The following is a 20,230-nucleotide window of genomic DNA, read 5'->3' as shown; positions in this document are numbered from 1 at the left end:
TTTATTGCACAACAAAAAGTACAGATTATATAATGAGACCGGGGCACAGAGAAGAAGGCAGCAATTGACTGTGGTCCCACCATGGGAAATTCGCATTTTATTACCTGCCCCGTCCATACTGTGGGTTCATCATTTGTTTTATGACATGATTCCCCTGCTGTGTTGTTTCTAGTATAAGACTTGAGCACTTTATGTGTTTTATATCATCTGTGATATTGCAGCTGCTGTTTGCAGTGTCCACATTTTGCAACCAGTGTGCTTTGTACCCTCACTGCTGCTCTCTCAGAGAGGGTAGGCTGAACACTACAGGTAGTATCAGACACCAGAGATGCCTCCTGTACCTGGAATAAAACTCTGCTTCTTTGTAAGAAATACAGGGGTGAAGATCTGCTGCATTCACAGTGACCCACTGAGTCTTTTACAAAGGTTCCCAGCCGTGCAAAGACTCTTGGTGGTTAGTTAAGGGGCCATGCTAAATGGAGATTTCGAAGCATCAGACAAGACGTTTTCTTTGTTTCTGCATCAGCAAAAGTATATTTCTGTTTTTATGTTATTACTTGTGAAATACACATTTTAGTTGTGCTGTTGGACTTGTCATGTTTGATTTACAGTGTGAACGAATTCAAGCGATAGACAGTAGGTGGCGACTGACACTGCTTCAGGACTCCTAGGGTTGAGGATCGTGGACGTTGGTTCCATCGTGTAATGATTAGCACTCTGGACTCTGAATCCAGCAATCTGAGTTCCAATATCGGTAGGACCTGGAATGTTTGTAATAATACTTTTGTTTTAATTTATTGCAGGTCTTGAGCAGGAAACAATTTGTATCTCTGACATAACCCGTCTCTTCCTATTTTCATTCCCCTTGTGGTTTCTGCGGCTTGGGGGCATCTATACATTATTCTATAGGCGTTGCTGGGGGCACGTGATGCTACACACAGGTGTTGTCTACGTCCTGTGTCTGTGTGGACACCTCTCTACTCTAGCTACACAACAGTAAGATGCACAGTGTGGACCTGACTCCACGCGGCCTTCACACCGGATAACTTACAAGGAGAGAGAAACTTACGGAAATGTACGGTGTGAAAGAACGACTTTACCAAAGTGTTAATGTATGAAATTGCCCTTTGCTTTTTTTTTTGTGAGTTGCAAATGGTAACCTTTGACTAAAGCAAGTACCCAAAAATAAACAGTTTTCAGCTGGACTCATATAACTTGCATTTGCAGTGGAAGATCTGCCTGGAGCAGTATATGAGTGTGAAAAGGTCTCTAGTTTTGTCTTGAAATACCAGAGACGTCGGCGCTCTCCACCTTTCTCCTTCGACATCACATCCTGATGCTGAACAGTATTAGCACATAAATGAATAAAAAACTGGCTGACGTGTACATGCACATGTGTGCATATGTACCACGGTGCTATAGTCTGATGACATGTATGTGCCAGTCTGTGGGGTCAAAGGGCAGTCAGAAGTTACAGGGCCACAGTTGTTTTAATGAGGACTGTGTACTTCCTGTGCCCTGGGGCATTCGTACTCTGGTCCCTCAAACTAGGGTGGAAGCCCCCCTTTAGCACATGACTCTCAGAATAACAAGTCAGAGCAGACATTAGTGTAACTGGGTACTCACACTTGTGAAAGGCGCAAGTGCAAGTAGTGAACTGCAACCTGACCTCACAGCATACACTTTAGACATCCTTTGTAAACACACACACATATTTTCAGTCTAACTTGTTTACATTTTACATCAATAAATATGGTAATATTTGTACTTGAAATGTTTAATTTGCCTACCTTTGGCGCATATTCCTAGTACCTTATATTTTAACTTTTCTCCATTCGGGTGTATACAATTGGTATAATGTCAGAAAGGGAGAAGACGACCGAGAATGCCTAAGAATGTGCGCTTACATGCTTTTAACAACATATGTCTGGTGTTATGACAAAACAGCAGTGACCACTTCAGCTCAGCACTTGCTTCTTCCTCTGCTGCCCCAAAATACTGTGGAATTACTAGTCTCTGCGCCTCTGACAAGGCTGCTGACATCCAATTGATGGTTCGTAGGCTTGTGGGCTGTGAGTGCTTTGGCTGTGCTGCCCCCTGGCGGTCACTCTGTGAAGATGGAGGTACCTGGGAACAACCCAGACGACTTCTGAGCTGCTTCTTCTCTGTGTGTACCAATCCAGTGTCAGGACTGGAGTCGGTGCTGTTAGTAGATAGAGAAGGAGTATAACTCGAGCCCCAGGAGGGCAGCCTGGAGCCTGTGACAGGTGCAGGGGAGTGTCGTCAAGGAAGCAGCTGGAAGATAACTGGAGAGGGGTCTGTGGGGCCATCAGTCTGGTGAGGAAACCCCGGAGTCAAGGGGTGTCCTGGGGGAGGGGTGTGGCTTTGTCTGGCTCAAGGGGCGGGGTTAGTAATAGTCAATGCAGGGACTGCTGCTGTCCTCCGTGTCCTGGGCTCTGTGTATGTGTAGAAGTTCTAAGGTTGTAAATAATGAGACCTGACAGGTTGTGGCAGAAATGATGACTTCTGGTCATTCCTTCTCTTTTGTCAGAAGTGAGGTGTCTGTTACCCCAATTGATTGTGTACTACTGAGAAGAACAATATAACTCTCACTGTACGGAATGCAGTGTGACCTTGGGAGACACCTCACATACACTAAGCTGTTCAAAAAGTTCACAGTTCCCATATGGTCTAGCGGTTAGGATTCCTGGTTTTCACCCAGGCGGCCCGGGTTCGACTCCTGGTATGGGAAATCCATTTTTTTTTTTTACTACTCAGGCATTTTGATCTTTCTCAGTTTTTTTCTATAAACCTAAATGCACCTAAAGTCTTAATAAATGTCACTTGCTTTGTCTTCTGCTTCCATCTAATGCCGTCAGAGGTTTACACCGACCCCCAAATCTACTGCCCTCTCTCCCCAGCCCTTGACCTGTACATTAATACTATGAAGGGTTATTCCTTGTTTTTCTTTTATTGCACAACAAAAAGTGCAGATTATATAATGAGACCAGGGCATGGAGAAAAGAAGGCAGCAATTGACTGTGGTCCCACCATGGGAAATTCGCATTTTATTACCTGCCCCGTCCATACTGTGGGTTCATCATTTGTTTTATGACATGATTCCCCTGCTGCGTTGTATCTAGTATAAGATTTGAGCACTTTATGTGTTTTATATCATCTGTGATATTGCAGCTGCTGTTTGCAGTGTCCACATTTTGCAACCAGTGTGCTTTGTACCCTCACTGCTGCTCTCTCAGAGAGGGTAGGCTGAACACTACCGGTAGTATCAGACACCAGAGATGCCTCCTTTACCTGGAATAAAACTCTGTTTCTTTGTAAGAAATACAGGGGTGAAGATCTGCTGCATTCACAGTGACCCACTGAGTCTTTTACAAAGGTTCACAGCCGTGCAAAGACTCTTGGTGGTTAGTTAAGGGGCCATGCTAAATGGAGATTTCGAAGCATCAGACGAGATGTTTTCTTTGTTTCTGCATCAGCAAAAGTATATTTCTGTTTTTATGTTATTACTTGTGAAATACACATTTTAGTTGTGCTGTTGGACTTGTCATGTTTGATTTACAGTGTGAACGAATTCAAGCGATAGAAGTAGGTGGCGACTGACACTGCTTCAGGACTCCTAGGGTTGAGGATCGTGGACGTTGGTTCCATCGTGTAATGATTAGCACTCTGGACTCTGAATCCAGCAATCTGAGTTCCAATATCGGTAGGACCTGGAATGTTTGTAATAATACTTTTGTTTTAATTTATTGCAGGTCTTGAGCAGGAAACAATTTGTATCTCTGACATAACCCGTCTCTTCCTATTTTAATTCCCCTTGTGGTTTCTGCGGCTTGGGGGCATCTATACATTATTCTATAGGCGTTGCTGGGGGCACGTGATGCTACACACAGGTGTTGTCTACGTCCTGTGTCTGTGTGGACACCTCTCTACTTTGGCTACACAACAGTAAGATGCACAGTGTGGACCTGACTCCACGCGGCCTTCACACCGAATAACTTACAAGGAGAGAGAAACTTACGGAAATGTACGGTGTGAAAGAACGACTTTACCAAAGAGTTAATGTATGAAATTGCCCTTTGCTTTTTTTTTTGTGAGTTGCAAATGGTAACCTTTGACTAAAGCAAGTACCCAAAAATAAACAGTTTTCAGCTGGACTCATATAACTTGCATTTGCAGTGGAAGATCTGCCTGGAGCAGTATATGAGTGTGAAAAGGTCTGTAGTTTTGTCTTGAAATACCAGAGACGTCGGCGCTCTCCACCTTTCTCCTTCGACATCACATCCTGATGCTGAACAGTATTAGCACATAAATGAATAGAAAACTGGCTGACGTGTACATGCACATGTGTGCATATGTACCACGGTGCTATAGTCTGATGACATGTATGTGCCAGTCTGTGGGGTCAAAGGGCAGTCAGAAGTTACTGGGCCACAGTTGAATCAATGAGGACTGTGTACTTCCTGTGCCCTGGGGCATTCGTACTCTGGTCCCTCAAACTAGGGTGGAAGCCCCCCCTTTAGCACATGACTCTCAGAATAACAAGTCAGAGCAGACATTAGTGTAACTGGGTACTCACACTTGTGAAAGGCGCAAGTGCAAGTAGTGAACTGCAACCTGACCTCACAGCATACACTTTAGACATACTTTGTAAACACACACACATATTTTCAGTCTAACTTGTTTACATTTTACATCAATAAATATGGTAATATTTGTACTTGAAATGTTTAATTTGCCTACCTTTGGCGCATATTCCTAGTACCTTATATTTTAACTTTTCTCCATTCGGGTGTATACAATTGGTATAATGTCAGAAAGGGAGAAGACGACCGAGAATGCCTAAGAATGTGCGCTTACATGCTTTTAACAACATATGTCTGGTGTTATGACAAAACAGCAGTGACCACTTCAGCTCAGCACTTGCTTCTTCCTCTGCTGCCCCAAAATACTGTGGAATTACTAGTCTCTGTGCCTCTGACAAGGCTGCTGACATCCAATTGATGGTTCGTAGGCTTGTGGGCTGTGAGTGCTTTGGCTGTGCTGCCCCCTGGCGGTCACTCTGTGAAGATGGAGGTACCTGGGAACAACCCAGACTACTTCTGAGCTGCTTCTTCTCTGTGTGTACCAATCCAGTGTCAGGACTGGAGTCGGTGCTGTTAGTAGATAGAGAAGGAGTATAACTCGAGCCCCAGGAGGGCAGCCTGGAGCCTGTGACAGGTGCAGGGGAGTGTCGTCAAGGAAGCAGCTGGAAGATAACTGGAGAGGGGTCTGTGGGGCCATCAGTCTGGTGAGGAAACCCCGGAGTCAAGGGGTGTCCTGGGGGAGGGGTGTGGCTTTGTCTGGCTCAAGGGGAGGGGTTAGTAATAGTCAATGCAGGGACTGCTGCTGTCCTCCGTGTCCTGGGCTCTGTGTATGTGTAGAAGTTCTAAGGTTGTAAATAATGAGACCTGACAGGTTGTGGCAGAAATGATGACTTCTGGTCATTCCTTCTCTTTTGTCAGAAGTGAGGTGTCTGTTACCCCAATTGATTTTGTACTACTGAGAAGAACAATATAACTCTCAGTGTACGGAATGCAGTGTGACCTTGGGAGACACCTCACATACACTGAGCTGTATGAAGAGGTCACAGTTCCCATCTGGTCTAGTGGTTAGGATTCCTGGTTTTCACCCAGGCGGCCTGGGTTCGACTCCCGGTATAGGAAATCCATTTTTTGTTTTTCACTACTCAGACATTTTAATCTTTCTCAGTTTTTTTCTATAAACCTAAATGCACCTAAAGTCTTAATAAATGTCACTTGCTTTGTCTTCTGCTTCCATCTAATGCCGTCAGAGGTTTACACCGACCCCCAAATCTACTGCCCTCTCTCCCCAGCCCTTGACCTGTACATTAATACTATGAAGGGTTATTCCTTGTTTTTCTTTTATTGCACAACAAAAAGTGCAGATTATATAATGAGACCAGGGCATGGAGAAAAGAAGGCAGCAATTGACTGTGGTCCCACCATGGGAAATTCGCATTTTATTACCTGCCCCGTCCATACTGTGGGTTCATCATTTGTTTTATGACATGATTCCCCTGCTGCGTTGTTTCTAGTATAAGACTTGAGCACTTTATGTGTTTTATATCATCTGTGATATTGCAGCTGCTGTTTGCAGTGTCCACATTTTGCAACCAGTGTGCTTTGTACCCTCACTGCTGCTCTCTCAGAGAGGGTAGGCTGAACACTACCGGTAGTATCAGACACCAGAGATGCCTCCTTTACCTGGAATAAAACTCTGTTTCTTTGTAAGAAATACAGGGGTGAAGATCTGCTGCATTCACAGTGACCCACTGAGTCTTTTACAAAGGTTCCCAGCCGTGCAAAGACTCTTGGTGGTTAGTTAAGGGGCCATGCTAAATGGAGATTTCGAAGCATCAGACGAGATGTTTTCTTTGTTTCTGCATCAGCAAAAGTATATTTCTGTTTTTATGTTATTACTTGTGAAATACACATTTTAGTTGAGCTGTTGGACTTGTCATGTTTGATTTACAGTGTGAACGAATTCAAGCGATAGACAGTAGGTGGCGACTGACACTGCTTCAGGACTCCTAGGGTTGAAGAACGTGGACGTTGGTTCCATCGTGTAATGATTAGCACTCTGGACTCTGAATCCAGCAATCTGAGTTCCAATATCGGTAGGACCTGGAATGTTTGTAATAATACTTTGGTTTTAATTTATTGCAGGTCTTGAGCAGGAAACCATTTGTATCTCTGACATAACCCGTCTCTTCCTGTTTTCATTCCCCTCGTGGTTTCTGCGGCTTGGGCGCATCTATACATTATTCTATAGGCGTTGCTGGGGGCACGTGATGCTACACACAGGTGTTGCCTACGTCCTGTGTCTGTGTGGACACCTCTCTACTCTGGCTACACAACAGTAAGATGCACAGTGTGGACCTGACTCCACGCGGCCTTCACACCGGATAACTTACAAGGAGAGAGAAACTTACGGAAATGTACAGTGTGAAAGAACGACTTTACCAAAGTGTTAATGTATGAAATTGCCCTTTGCTTTTTTTTGTGAGTTGCAAATGGTAACTTTTGACTAAAGCAAGTACCCAAAAATAAACAGTTTTCAGCTGGACTCATATAACTTGCATTTGCAGTGGAAGATCTGCCTGGAGCAGTATATGAGTGTGAAAAGGTCTCTAGTTTTGTCTTGAAATACCAGAGACTTCGGCGCTCTCCACCTTTCTCCTTCGACATCACATCCTGATGCTGAACAGTATTAGCACATAAATGAATAAAAAACTGGATGACGTGTACATGCACATGTGTACATATGTACCACGGTGCTATAGTCTGATGACATATATGTGCCAGTCTGTGGGGTCAAAGGGCAGTCAGAAGTTACTGGGCCACAGTTGTATCAATGAGGACTGTGCACTTCCTGTGCCCTGGGGCATTCGTACTCTGGTCCCTCAAACTAGGGTGGAAGCCCCCCTTTAGCACATGACTCTCAGAATAACAAGTCAGAGCAGACATTAGTGTAACTGGGTACTCACACTTGTGAAAGGCGCAAGTGCAAGTAGTGAACTGCAACCTGACCTCACAGCATACACTTTAGACTTCCTTTGTAAAGACACACACATATTTTCAGTCTAACTTGTTTACATTTTACATCAATAAATATGGTGATATTTGTACTTGAAATGTTTAATTTGCCTACCTTTGGTGCATATTCCTAGTACCTTATATTTTAACTTTTCTCCATTCGGGTGTATACAATTGGTATAATGTCAGAAAGGGAGGAGACGACCGAGAATGCCTAAAAATGTGCGCTTACATGCTTTTAAGAACATATGTCTGGTGTTGTGACAAAACAGCAGTGACCACTTCAGCTCAGCACTTGCTTCTTCCTCTGCTGTCCCAAAATACTGTGGAATTACTAGTATCTGCGCCTCTGAGAAGGCTGCTGACATCCAATTGATGATTCGTAGGCTTGTGGGCTGTGAGTGCTTTGGCTGTGCTGCCCCCTGGCGGTCACTCTGTGAAGATGCAGGTACCTGGGAACAACCCAGACTACTTCTGAGCTGCTTCTTCTCTGTGTGAACCAATCCAGTGTCAGGACTGGAGTCGGTGCTGTTAGTAGATAGAGAAGGAGTATAACTCGAGCCCCAGGAGGGCAGCCTGGAGCCTGTGACAGGTGCAGGGGAGTGTCGTCAAGGAAGCAGCTGGAAGATAACTGGAGAGGGGTCTGTGGGGCCATCAGTCTGGTGAGGAAACCCAGGAGTCAAGGGGTGTCCTGGGGGAGGGGCGTGGCTTTGTCTGGCTCAAGGGGAGGGGTTAGTAATAGTCAATGCAGGGACTGCTGCTGTCCTCCGTGTCCTGGGCTCTGTGTATGTGTAGAAGTTCTAAGGTTGTAAATAATGAGACCTGACAGGTTGTGGCAGAAATGATGACTTCTGGTCATTCCTTCTCTTTTGTAAGAAGTGAGGTGTCTGTTACCCCAATTGATTGTGTACTACTGAGAAGAACAATATAACTCTCAGTGTACGGAATGCAGTGTGACCTTGGGAGACACCTCACATACACTGAGCTGTATGAAGAGGACTCCGTTCCCATATGGTCTAGCGGTTAGGATTCCTGGTTTTCACCCAGGTGGCCCGGGTTCGACTACCGGTATGGGAAATCCATTTTTTTTTTCACTACTCAGACATTTTAATCTTTCTCAGTTTTTTTCTATAAACCTAAATGCACCTAAAGTCTTAATAAATGTCACTTGCTTTGTCTTCTGCTTCCATCTAATGCCGTCAGAGGTTTACACCGACCCCCAAATCTACTGCCCTCTCTCCCCAGCCCTTGACCTGTACATTAATACTATGAAGGGTTATTCCTTGTTTTTCTTTTATTGCACAACAAAAAGTACAGATTATATAATGAGACCGGGGCACAGAGAAGAAGGCAGCAATTGACTGTGGTCCCACCATGGGAAATTCGCATTTTATTACCTGCCCCGTCCATACTGTGGGTTCATCATTTGTTTTATGACATGATTCCCCTGCTGTGTTGTTTCTAGTATAAGACTTGAGCACTTTATGTGTTTTATATCATCTGTGATATTGCAGCTGCTGTTTGCAGTGTCCACATTTTGCAACCAGTGTGCTTTGTACACTCACTGCTGCTCTCTCAGAGAGGGTAGGCTGAACACTACAGGTAGTATCAGACACCAGAGATGCCTCCTGTACCTGGAATAAAACTCTGCTTCTTTGTAAGAAATACAGGGGTGAAGATCTGCTGCATTCACAGTGACCCACTGAGTCTTTTACAAAGGTTCCCAGCCGTGCAAAGACTCTTGGTGGTTAGTTAAGGGGCCATGCTAAATGGAGATTTCGAAGCATCAGACAAGACGTTTTCTTTGTTTCTGCATCAGCAAAAGTATATTTCTGTTTTTATGTTATTACTTGTGAAATACACATTTTAGTTGTGCTGTTGGACTTGTCATGTTTGATTTACAGTGTGAACGAATTCAAGCGATAGACAGTAGGTGGCGACTGACACTGCTTCAGGACTCCTAGGGTTGAGGAACGTGGACGTTGGTTCCATCGTGTAATGATTAGCACTCTGGACTCTGAATCCAGCAATCTGAGTTCCAATATCGGTAGGACCTGGAATGTTTGTAATAGTACTTTTGTTTTAATTTATTGCAGGTCTTGAGCAGGAAACAATTTGTATCTCTGACATAACCCGTCTCTTCCTATTTTCATTCCCCTTGTGGTTTCTGCGGCTTGGGGGCATCTATACATTATTCTATAGGCGTTGCTGGGGGCACGTGATGCTACACACAGGTGTTGTCTACGTCCTGTGTCTGTGTGGACACCTCTCTACTCTAGCTACACAACAGTAAGATGCACAGTGTGGACCTGACTCCACGCGGCCTTCACACCGGATAACTTACAAGGAGAGAGAAACTTACGGAAATGTACGGTGTGAAAGAACGACTTTACCAAAGTGTTAATGTATGAAATTGCCCTTTGCTTTTTTTTTTGTGAGTTGCAAATGGTAACCTTTGACTAAAGCAAGTACCCAAAAATAAACAGTTTTCAGCTGGACTCATATAACTTGCATTTGCAGTGGAAGATCTGCCTGGAGCAGTATATGAGTGTGAAAAGGTCTCTAGTTTTGTCTTGAAATACCAGAGACGTCGGCGCTCTCCACCTTTCTCCTTCGACATCACATCCTGATGCTGAACAGTATTAGCACATAAATTAATAAAAAACTGGCTGACGTGTACATGCACATGTGTGCATATGTACCACGGTGCTATAGTCTGATGACATGTATGTGCCAGTCTGTGGCGTCAAAGGGCAGTCAGAAGTTACAGGGCCACAGTTGTTTTAATGAGGACTGTGTACTTCCTGTGCCCTGGGGCATTCGTACTCTGGTCCCTCAAACTAGGGTGGAAGCCCCCCTTTAGCACATGACTCTCAGAATAACAAGTCAGAGCAGACATTAGTGTAACTGGGTACTCACACTTGTGAAAGGCGCAAGTGCAAGTAGTGAACTGCAACCTGACCTCACAGCATACACTTTAGACATCCTTTGTAAACACACACACATATTTTCAGTCTAACTTGTTTACATTTTACATCAATAAATATGGTAATATTTGTACTTGAAATGTTTAATTTGCCTACCTTTGGCGCATATTCCTAGTACCTTATATTTTAACTTTTCTCCATTCGGGTGTATACAATTGGTATAATGTCAGAAAGGGAGAAGACGACCGAGAATGCCTAAGAATGTGCGCTTACATGCTTTTAACAACATATGTCTGGTGTTATGACAAAACAGCAGTGACCACTTCAGCTCAGCACTTGCTTCTTCCTCTGCTGCCCCAAAATACTGTGGAATTACTAGTCTCTGCGCCTCTGACAAGGCTGCTGACATCCAATTGATGGTTCGTAGGCTTGTGGGCTGTGAGTGCTTTGGCTGTGCTGCCCCCTGGCGGTCACTCTGTGAAGATGGAGGTACCTGGGAACAACCCAGACTACTTCTGAGCTGCTTCTTCTCTGTGTGTACCAATCCAGTGTCAGGACTGGAGTCGGTGCTGTTAGTAGATAGAGAAGGAGTATAACTCGAGCCCCAGGAGGGCAGCCTGGAGCCTGTGACAGGTGCAGGGGAGTGTCGTCAAGGAAGCAGCTGGAAGATAACTGGAGAGGGGTCTGTGGGGCCATCAGTCTGGTGAGGAAACCCCGGAGTCAAGGGGTGTCCTGGGGGAGGGGTGTGGCTTTGTCTGGCTCAAGGGGAGGGGTTAGTAATAGTCAATGCAGGGACTGCTGCTGTCCTCCTTGTCCTGGGCTCTGTGTATGTGTAGAAGTTCTAAGGTTGTAAATAATGAGACCTGACAGGTTGTGGCAGAAATGATGACTTCTGGTCATTCCTTCTCTTTTGTCAGAAGTGAGGTGTCTGTTACCCCAATTGATTGTGTACTACTGAGAAGAACAATATAACTCTCACTGTACGGAATGCAGTGTGACCTTGGGAGACACCTCACATACACTAAGCTGTTCAAAAAGTTCACAGTTCCCATATGGTCTAGCGGTTAGGATTCCTGGTTTTCACCCAGGCGGCCCGGGTTCGACTCCTGGTATGGGAAATCCATTTTTTTTTTTTACTACTCAGGCATTTTGATCTTTCTCAGTTTTTTTCTATAAACCTAAATGCACCTAAAGTCTTAATAAATGTCACTTGCTTTGTCTTCTGCTTCCATCTAATGCCGTCAGAGGTTTACACCGACCCCCAAATCTACTGCCCTCTCTCCCCAGCCCTTGACCTGTACATTAATACTATGAAGGGTTATTCCTTGTTTTTCTTTTATTGCACAACAAAAAGTGCAGATTATATAATGAGACCAGGGCATGGAGAAAAGAAGGCAGCAATTGACTGTGGTCCCACCATGGGAAATTCGCATTTTATTACCTGCCCCGTCCATACTGTGGGTTCATCATTTGTTTTATGACATGATTCCCCTGCTGCGTTGTTTCTAGTATAAGACTTGAGCACTTTATGTGTTTTATATCATCTGTGATATTGCAGCTGCTGTTTGCAGTGTCCACATTTTGCAACCAGTGTGCTTTGTACCCTCACTGCTGCTCTCTCAGAGAGGGTAGGCTGAACACTACCGGTAGTATCAGACACCAGAGATGCCTCCTTTACCTGGAATAAAACTCTGTTTCTTTGTAAGAAATACAGGGGTGAAGATCTGCTGCATTCACAGTGACCCACTGAGTCTTTTACAAAGGTTCGCAGCCGTGCAAAGACTCTTGGTGGTTAGTTAAGGGGCCATGCTAAATGGAGATTTCGAAGCATCAGACGAGATGTTTTCTTTGTTTCTGCATCAGCAAAAGTATATTTCTGTTTTTATGTTATTACTTGTGAAATACACATTTTAGTTGTGCTGTTGGACTTGTCATGTTTGATTTACAGTGTGAACGAATTCAAGCGATAGAAGTAGGTGGCGACTGACACTGCTTCAGGACTCCTAGGGTTGAGGATCGTGGACGTTGGTTCCATCGTGTAATGATTAGCACTCTGGACTCTGAATCCAGCAATCTGAGTTCCAATATCGGTAGGACCTGGAATGTTTGTAATAATACTTTTGTTTTAATTTATTGCAGGTCTTGAGCAGGAAACAATTTGTATCTCTGACATAACCCGTCTCTTCCTATTTTAATTCCCCTTGTGGTTTCTGCGGCTTGGGGGCATCTATACATTATTCTATAGGCGTTGCTGGGGGCACGTGATGCTACACACAGGTGTTGTCTACGTCCTGTGTCTGTGTGGACACCTCTCTACTCTGGCTACACAACAGTAAGATGCACAGTGTGGACCTGACTCCACGCGGCCTTCACACCGAATAACTTACAAGGAGAGAGAAACTTACGGAAATGTACGGTGTGAAAGAACGACTTTACCAAAGAGTTAATGTATGAAATTGCCCTTTGCTTTTTTTTTTGTGAGTTGCAAATGGTAACCTTTGACTAAAGCAAGTACCCAAAAATAAACAGTTTTCAGCTGGACTCATATAACTTGCATTTGCAGTGGAAGATCTGCCTGGAGCAGTATATGAGTGTGAAAAGGTCTGTAGTTTTGTCTTGAAATACCAGAGACGTCGGCGCTCTCCACCTTTCTCCTTCGACATCACATCCTGATGCTGAACAGTATTAGCACATAAATGAATAGAAAACTGGCTGACGTGTACATGCACATGTGTGCATATGTACCACGGTGCTATAGTCTGATGACATGTATGTGCCAGTCTGTGGGGTCAAAGGGCAGTCAGAAGTTACTGGGCCACAGTTGTATCAATGAGGACTGTGTACTTCCTGTGCCCTGGGGCATTCGTACTCTGGTCCCTCAAACTAGGGTGGAAGCCCCCCCTTTAGCACATGACTCTCAGAATAACAAGTCAGAGCAGACATTAGTGTAACTGGGTACTCACACTTGTGAAAGGCGCAAGTGCAAGTAGTGAACTGCAACCTGACCTCACAGCATACACTTTAGACATACTTTGTAAACACACACACATATTTTCAGTCTAACTTGTTTACATTTTACATCAATAAATATGGTAATATTTGTACTTGAAATGTTTAATTTGCCTACCTTTGGCGCATATTCCTAGTACCTTATATTTTAACTTTTCTCCATTCGGGTGTATACAATTGGTATAATGTCAGAAAGGGAGAAGACGACCGAGAATGCCTAAGAATGTGCGCTTACATGCTTTTAACAACATATGTCTGGTGTTGTGACAAAACAGCAGTGACCACTTCAGCTCAGCACTTGCTTCTTCCTCTGCTGCCCCAAAATACTGTGGAATTACTAGTCTATGCGCCTCTGACAAGGCTGCTGACATCCTTTTGATGGTTCGTAGGCTTGTGGGCTGTGAGTGCTTTGACTGTGCTGCCCCCTGGCGGTCACTCTGTGAAGATGGAGGTACCTGGGAACAACCCAGACTACTTCTGAGCTGCTTCTTCTCTGTGTGTACCAATCCAGTGTCAGGACTGGAGTCGGTGCTGTTAGTAGATAGAGAAGGAGTATAACTCGAGCCCCAGGAGGGCAGCCTGGAGCCTGTGACAGGTGCAGGGGAGTGTCGTCAAGGAAGCAGCTGGAAGATAACTGGAGAGGGGTCTGTGGGGCCATCAGTCTGGTGAGGAAACCCAGGAGTCAAGGGGTGTCCTGGGGGAGGGGCGTGGCTTTGTCTGGCTCAAGGGGAGGGGTTAGTAATAGTCAATGCAGGGACTGCTGCTGTCCTCCGTGTCCTGGGCTCTGTGTATGTGTAGAAGTTCTAAGGTTGTAAATAATGAGACCTGACAGGTTGTGGCAGAAATGATGACTTCTGGTCATTCCTTCTCTTTTGTCAGAAGTGAGGTGTCTGTTACCCCAATTGATTGTGTACTACTGAGAAGAACAATATAACTCTCAGTGTACGGAATGCAGTGTGACCTTGGGAGACACCTCACATACACTGAGCTGTATGAAGAGGTCACAGTTCCCATCTGGTCTAGCGGTTAGGATTCCTGGTTTTCACCCAGGCGCCCTGGGTTTGACTCCTGGTATGGGAAATCAATTTTTTGTTTTTCACTACTCAGACATTTTAATCTTTCTCAGTTTTTTTCTATAAACCTAAATGCACCTAAAGTCTTAATAAATGTCACTTGCTTTGTCTTCTGCTTCCATCTAATGCCGTCAGAGGTTTACACCGACCCCCAAATCTACTGCCCTCTCTCCCCAGCCCTTGACCTGTACATTAATACTATGAAGGGTTATTCCTTGTTTTTCTTTTATTGCACAACAAAAAGTACAGATTATATAATGAGACCAGGGCACGGAGAAAAGAAGGCAGCAATTGACTGTGGTCCCACCATGGGAAATTTGCATTTTATTACCTGCCCCGTCCATACTATGGGATCATCATTTGTTTTATGACATGATTCCCCTGCTGTGTTGTTTCTAGTATAAGACTTGAGCACTTTATGTGTTTTATATCATCTGTGATATTGCAGCTGCTGTTTGCAGTGTCCACATTTTGCAACCAGTGTGCTTTGTACCCTCACTGCTGCTCTCTCAGAGAGGGTAGGCTGAACACTACAGGTAGTATCAGACACCAGAGATGCCTCCTGTACCTGGAATAAAACTCTGCTTCTTTGTAAGAAATACAGGGGTGAAGATCTGCTGCATTCACAGTGACCCACTGAGTCTTTTACAAAGGTTCCCAGCCGTGCAAAGACTCTTGGTGGTTAGTTAAGGGGCCATGCTAAATGGAGATTTCGAAGCATCAGACGAGACGTTTTCTTTGTTTCTGCATCAGCAAAAGTATATTTCTGTTTTTATGTTATTACTTGTGAAATACACATTTTAGTTGTGCTGTTGGACTTGTCATGTTTGATTTACAGTGTGAACGAATTCAAGCGATAGACAGTAGGTGGCGACTGACACTGCTTCAGGACTCCTAGGGTTGAGGATCGTGGAAGTTGGTTCCATCGTGTAATGATTAGCACTCTGGACTCTGAATCCAGCAATCTGATTTCCAATATCGGTAGGACCTGGAATGTTTGTAATAATACTTTTGTTTTAATTTATTGCAGGTCTTGAGCAGGAAACAATTTGTATCTCTGACATAACCCGTCTCTTCCTATTTTCATTCCCCTCGTGGTTTCTGCGGCTTGGGGGCATCTATACATTATTCTATAGGTGTTGCTGGGGGCACGTGATGCTACACACAGGTGTTGTCTACGTCCTGTGTCTGTGTGGACACCTCTCTACTCTGGCTACACAACAGTAAGATGCACAGTGTGGACCTGACTCCACGCGGCCTTCACACCGGATAACTTACAAGGAGAGAGAAACTTACGGAAATGTACGGTGTGAAAGAACGACTTTACCAAAGTGTTAATGTATGAAATTGCCCTTTGCTTTTTTTTTTGTGAGTTGCAAATGGTAATCTTTGACTAAAGCAAGTACCCAAAAATAAACAGTTTTCAGCTGGACTCATATAACTTGCATTTGCAGTGGAAGATCTGCCTGGAGCAGTATATGAGTGTGAAAAGGTCTCTAGTTTTGTCTTGAAATACCAGATACGTCGGCGCTCTCCACCTTTCGCCTTCGACATCACATCCTGATGCTGAACAGTATTAGCACATAAATGAATAAAAAACTGGCTGACGTGTACAGGCACATGTGTGCATATGTACCACGGTGCTATAGTCTGATGACATGTATGTGCCAGTCTGTGGGGTCAAAGGGAAGTCAGAAGTTACTGGGCCACAGATGCATCAATGAGGACTGTGTACTTCCTGTGCCCTGGGGCATTCGTACTCTGGTCCCTCAAACTAGGGTGGAAGCCCCCCTTTAGCACATGACTCTCAGAATAACAAGTCAGAGCAGACATTAGTGTAACTGGGTACTCACACTTGTGAAAGGCGCAAGTGCAAGTAGTGAACTGCAACCTGACCTCACAGCATACACTTTAGACATCCTTTGTAAACACACACACATATTTTCAGTCTAACTGGTTTACATTTTACATCAATAAATATGGTAATATTTGTACTTGAAATGTTTAATTTGCCTACCTTTGGCGCATATTCCTAGTACCTTATATTTTAACTTTTCTCCATTCGGGTGTATACAATTGGTATAATGTGAGAAAGGGAGAAGACGACCGAGAATGCCTAAGAATGTGCGCTTACATGCTTTTAAGAACATATGTCTGGTGTTGTGACAAAACAGCAGTGACCACTTCAGCTCAGCACTTGCTTCTTCCTCTGCTGTCCCAAAATACTGTGGAATTACTAGTCTCTGCGCCTCTGACAAGGCTGCTGACATCCAATTGATGATTCGTAGGCTTGTGGGCTGTGAGTTCTTTGGCTGTGCTGCCCCCTGGCATTCACTCTGTGAAGATGCAGGTACCTGGGAACAACCCAGACTACTTCTGAGCTGCTTCTTCTTTGTGTGAACCAATCCAGTGTCAGGACTGGAGTCGGTGCTGTTAGTAGATAGAGAAGGAGTATAACTCGAGCCCCAGGAGGGCAGCCTGGAGCCTGTGACAGGTGCAGGGGAGTGTCGTCAAGGAAGCAGCTGGAAGATAACTGGAGAGGGGTCTGTGGGGCCATCAGTCTGGTGAGGAAACCCAGGAGTCAAGGGGTGTCCTGGGGGAGGGGCGTGGCTTTGTCTGGCTCAAGGGGAGGGGTTAGTAATAGTCAATGCAGGGACTGCTGCTGTCCTCCGTGTCCTGGGCTCTGTGTATGTGTAGAAGTTCTAAGGTTGTAAATAATGAGACCTGACAGGTTGTGGCAGAAATGATGACTTCTGGTCATTCCTTCTCTTTTGTAAGAAGTGAGGTGTCTGTTACCCCAATTGATTGTGTACTACTGAGAAGAACAATATAACTCTCAGTGTACGGAATGCAGTGTGACCTTGGGAGACACCTCACATACACTGAGCTGTATGAAGAGGACTCCGTTCCCATATGGTCTAGCGGTTAGGATTCCTGGTTTTCACCCAGGTGGCCCGGGTTCGACTCCCGGTATGGGAAATCCATTTTTTTTTTCACTACTCAGACATTTTAATCTTTCTCAGTTTTTTTCTATAAACCTAAATGCACCTAAAGTCTTAATAAATGTCACTTGCTTTGTCTTCTGCTTCCATCTAATGCCGTCAGAGGTTTACACCGACCCCCAAATCTCCTGCCCTCTCTCCCCAGCCCTTGACCTGTACATTAATACTATGAAGGGTTATTCCTTGTTTTTCTTTTATTGCACAACAAAAAGTACAGATTATATAATGAGACCGGGGCACAGAGAAGAAGTCAGCAATTGACTGTGGTCCTACCATGGGAAATTCGCATTTTATTACCTGCCCCGTCCATACTGTGGGTTCATCATTTGTTTTATGACATGAATCCCCTGCTGTGTTGTTTCTAGTATAAGACTTGAGCACTTTATGTGTTTTATATCATCTGTGATATTGCAGCTGCTGTTTGCAGTGTCCACATTTTGCAACTAGTGTGCTTTGTACCCTCACTGCTGCTCTCTCAGAGAGGGTAGGCTGAACACTACCGGTAGTATCAGACACCAGAGATGCCTCCTTTACCTGGAATAAAACTCTGTTTCTTTGTAAGAAATACAGGGGTGAAGATCTGCTGCATTCACAGTGACCCACTGAGTCTTTTACAAAGGTTCCCAGCCGTGCAAAGACTCTTGGTGGTTAGTTAAGGGGCCATGCTAAATGGAGATTTCGAAGCATCAGACGAGATGTTTTCTTTGTTTCTGCATCAGCAAAAGTATATTTCTGTTTTTATGTTATTACTTGTGAAATACACATTTTAGTTGTGCTGTTGGACTTGTCATGTTTGATTTACAGTGTGAACGAATTCAAGCGATAGACAGTAGGTGGCGACTGACACTGCTTCAGGACTCCTAGGGTTGAGGATCGTGGACGTTGGTTCCATCATGTAATGATTAGCACTCTGGACTCTGAATCCAGCAATCTGAGTTCCAATATCGGTAGGACCTGGAATGTTTGTAATAATACTTTTGTTTTAATTTATTGCAGGTCTTGAGCAGGAAACCATTTGTATCTCTGACATAACCCGTCTCTTCCTATTTTCATTCCCCTTGTGGTTTCTGCGGCTTGGGTGCATCTATACATTATTCTATAGGCGTTGCTGGGGGCACGTGATGCTACACACAGGTGTTGTCTACGTCCTGTGTCTGTGTGGACACCTCTCTACTCTGGCTACACAACAGTAAGATGCACAGTGTGGACCTGACTCCATGCGGCCTTCACACCGGATAACTTACAAGGAGAGAGATACTTACGGAAATGTACGGTGTGAAAGCACGACTTTACCAAAGAGTTAATGTATGAAATTGCCCTTTGCTTTTTTTTTTGTGAGTTGCAAATGGTAACCTTTGACTAAAGCAAGTACCCAAAAATAAACAGTTTTCAGCTGGACTCATATAACTTGCATTTGCAGTGGAAGATCTGCCTGGAGCAGTATATGAGTGTGAAAAGGTCTCTAGTTTTGTCTTGAAATACCAGAGACTTCGGCGCTCTCCACCTTTCTTCTTCGACATCACATCCTGATGCTGAACAGTATTAGCACATAAATGAATAAAAAACTGGCTGACGTGTACATGCACATGTGTGCATATGTACCATGGTGCTATAGTCTGATGACATATATGTGCCAGTCTGTGGGGTCAAAGGGCAGTCAGAAGTTACTGGGCCACAGTTGTATCAATGAGGATTGTGTACTTCCTGTGCCCTGGGGCATTTGTACTCTGGTCCCTCAAACTAGGTTGGAAGCCCCCCTTTAGCACATGACTCTCAGAATAACAAGTCAGAGCAGACATTAGTGTAACTGGGTACTCACACTTGTGAAAGACGCAAGTGCAAGTAGTGAACTGCAACCTGACCTCACAGCATACACTTTAGACATCCTTTGTAAACACACACACATATTTTCAGTCTAACTTGTTTACATTTTACATCAATAAATATGGTAATATTTGTATTTGAAATGTTTAATTTGCCTACCTTTGGCGCATATTCCTAGTACCTTATATTTTAACTTTTCTCCATTCGGGTGTATACAATTGGTATAATGTCAGAAAGGGAGAAGACGACCGAGAATGCCTAAGAATGTGCGCTTACATGCTTTTAAGAACATATGTCTGGTGTTGTGACAAAACAGCAGTGACCACTTCAGCTCAGCACTTGCTTCTTCCTCTGCTGTCCCAAAATACTGTGGAATTACTAGTCTCTGCGCCTCTGACAAGGCTGCTGACATCCAATTGATGATTCGTAGGCTTGTGGGCTGTGAGTGCTTTGGCTGTGCTGCCCCCTGGCGGTCACTCAGTGAAGATGTAGGTACCTGGGAACAACCTAGACTACTTCTGAGCTGCTTCTTCTCTGTGTGAACCAATCCAGTGTCAGGACTGGAGTCGGTGCTGTTAGTAGATAGAGAAGGAGTATAACTCGAGCCCCAGGAGGGCAGCCTGGAGCCTGTGACAGGTGCAGGGGAGTGTCGTCAGGGAAGTAGCTGGAAGATAACTGGAGAGGGGTCTGTGGGGCCATCAGTCTGGTGAGGAAACCCAGGAGTCAAGGGGTGTCCTGGGGGAGGGGCATGGCTTTGTCTGGCTCAAGGGGAGGGGTTA

At 44.6% G+C, this 20,230-nt stretch overlaps 5 non-coding genes across 5 annotated transcripts; all 5 read left to right on the top strand.

Annotated features, from left to right (window-relative positions):
- Window positions 1-2,680: 2,680 nt before the first annotated feature.
- On the top strand, window positions 2,681-2,752 carry TRNAE-UUC (transfer RNA glutamic acid (anticodon UUC)). The gene has a single exon. It is a non-coding gene; the product is annotated as a tRNA-Glu (tRNA).
- Window positions 2,753-5,651: 2,899 nt separating this feature from the next.
- TRNAE-UUC (transfer RNA glutamic acid (anticodon UUC)) lies at window positions 5,652-5,723 on the top strand. Its single transcript has one exon. It is a non-coding gene; the product is annotated as a tRNA-Glu (tRNA).
- Window positions 5,724-8,621: 2,898 nt separating this feature from the next.
- Window positions 8,622-8,693, top strand: TRNAE-UUC (transfer RNA glutamic acid (anticodon UUC)). Its single transcript has one exon. It is a non-coding gene; the product is annotated as a tRNA-Glu (tRNA).
- Window positions 8,694-11,589: 2,896 nt separating this feature from the next.
- On the top strand, window positions 11,590-11,661 carry TRNAE-UUC (transfer RNA glutamic acid (anticodon UUC)). The gene has a single exon. It is a non-coding gene; the product is annotated as a tRNA-Glu (tRNA).
- Window positions 11,662-17,532: 5,871 nt separating this feature from the next.
- On the top strand, window positions 17,533-17,604 carry TRNAE-UUC (transfer RNA glutamic acid (anticodon UUC)). The gene has a single exon. It is a non-coding gene; the product is annotated as a tRNA-Glu (tRNA).
- The last annotated feature ends 2,626 nt before the right edge of the window (window positions 17,605-20,230 follow it).

This window comes from Pleurodeles waltl, unplaced genomic scaffold, assembly GCF_031143425.1.
Source record: "Pleurodeles waltl isolate 20211129_DDA unplaced genomic scaffold, aPleWal1.hap1.20221129 scaffold_39, whole genome shotgun sequence".
Lineage (NCBI taxonomy): Eukaryota > Metazoa > Chordata > Amphibia > Caudata > Salamandridae > Pleurodeles > Pleurodeles waltl.
Note: the sequence above shows the minus strand (reverse complement) of the source record. Positions and strands in the feature narration are given on the sequence as shown.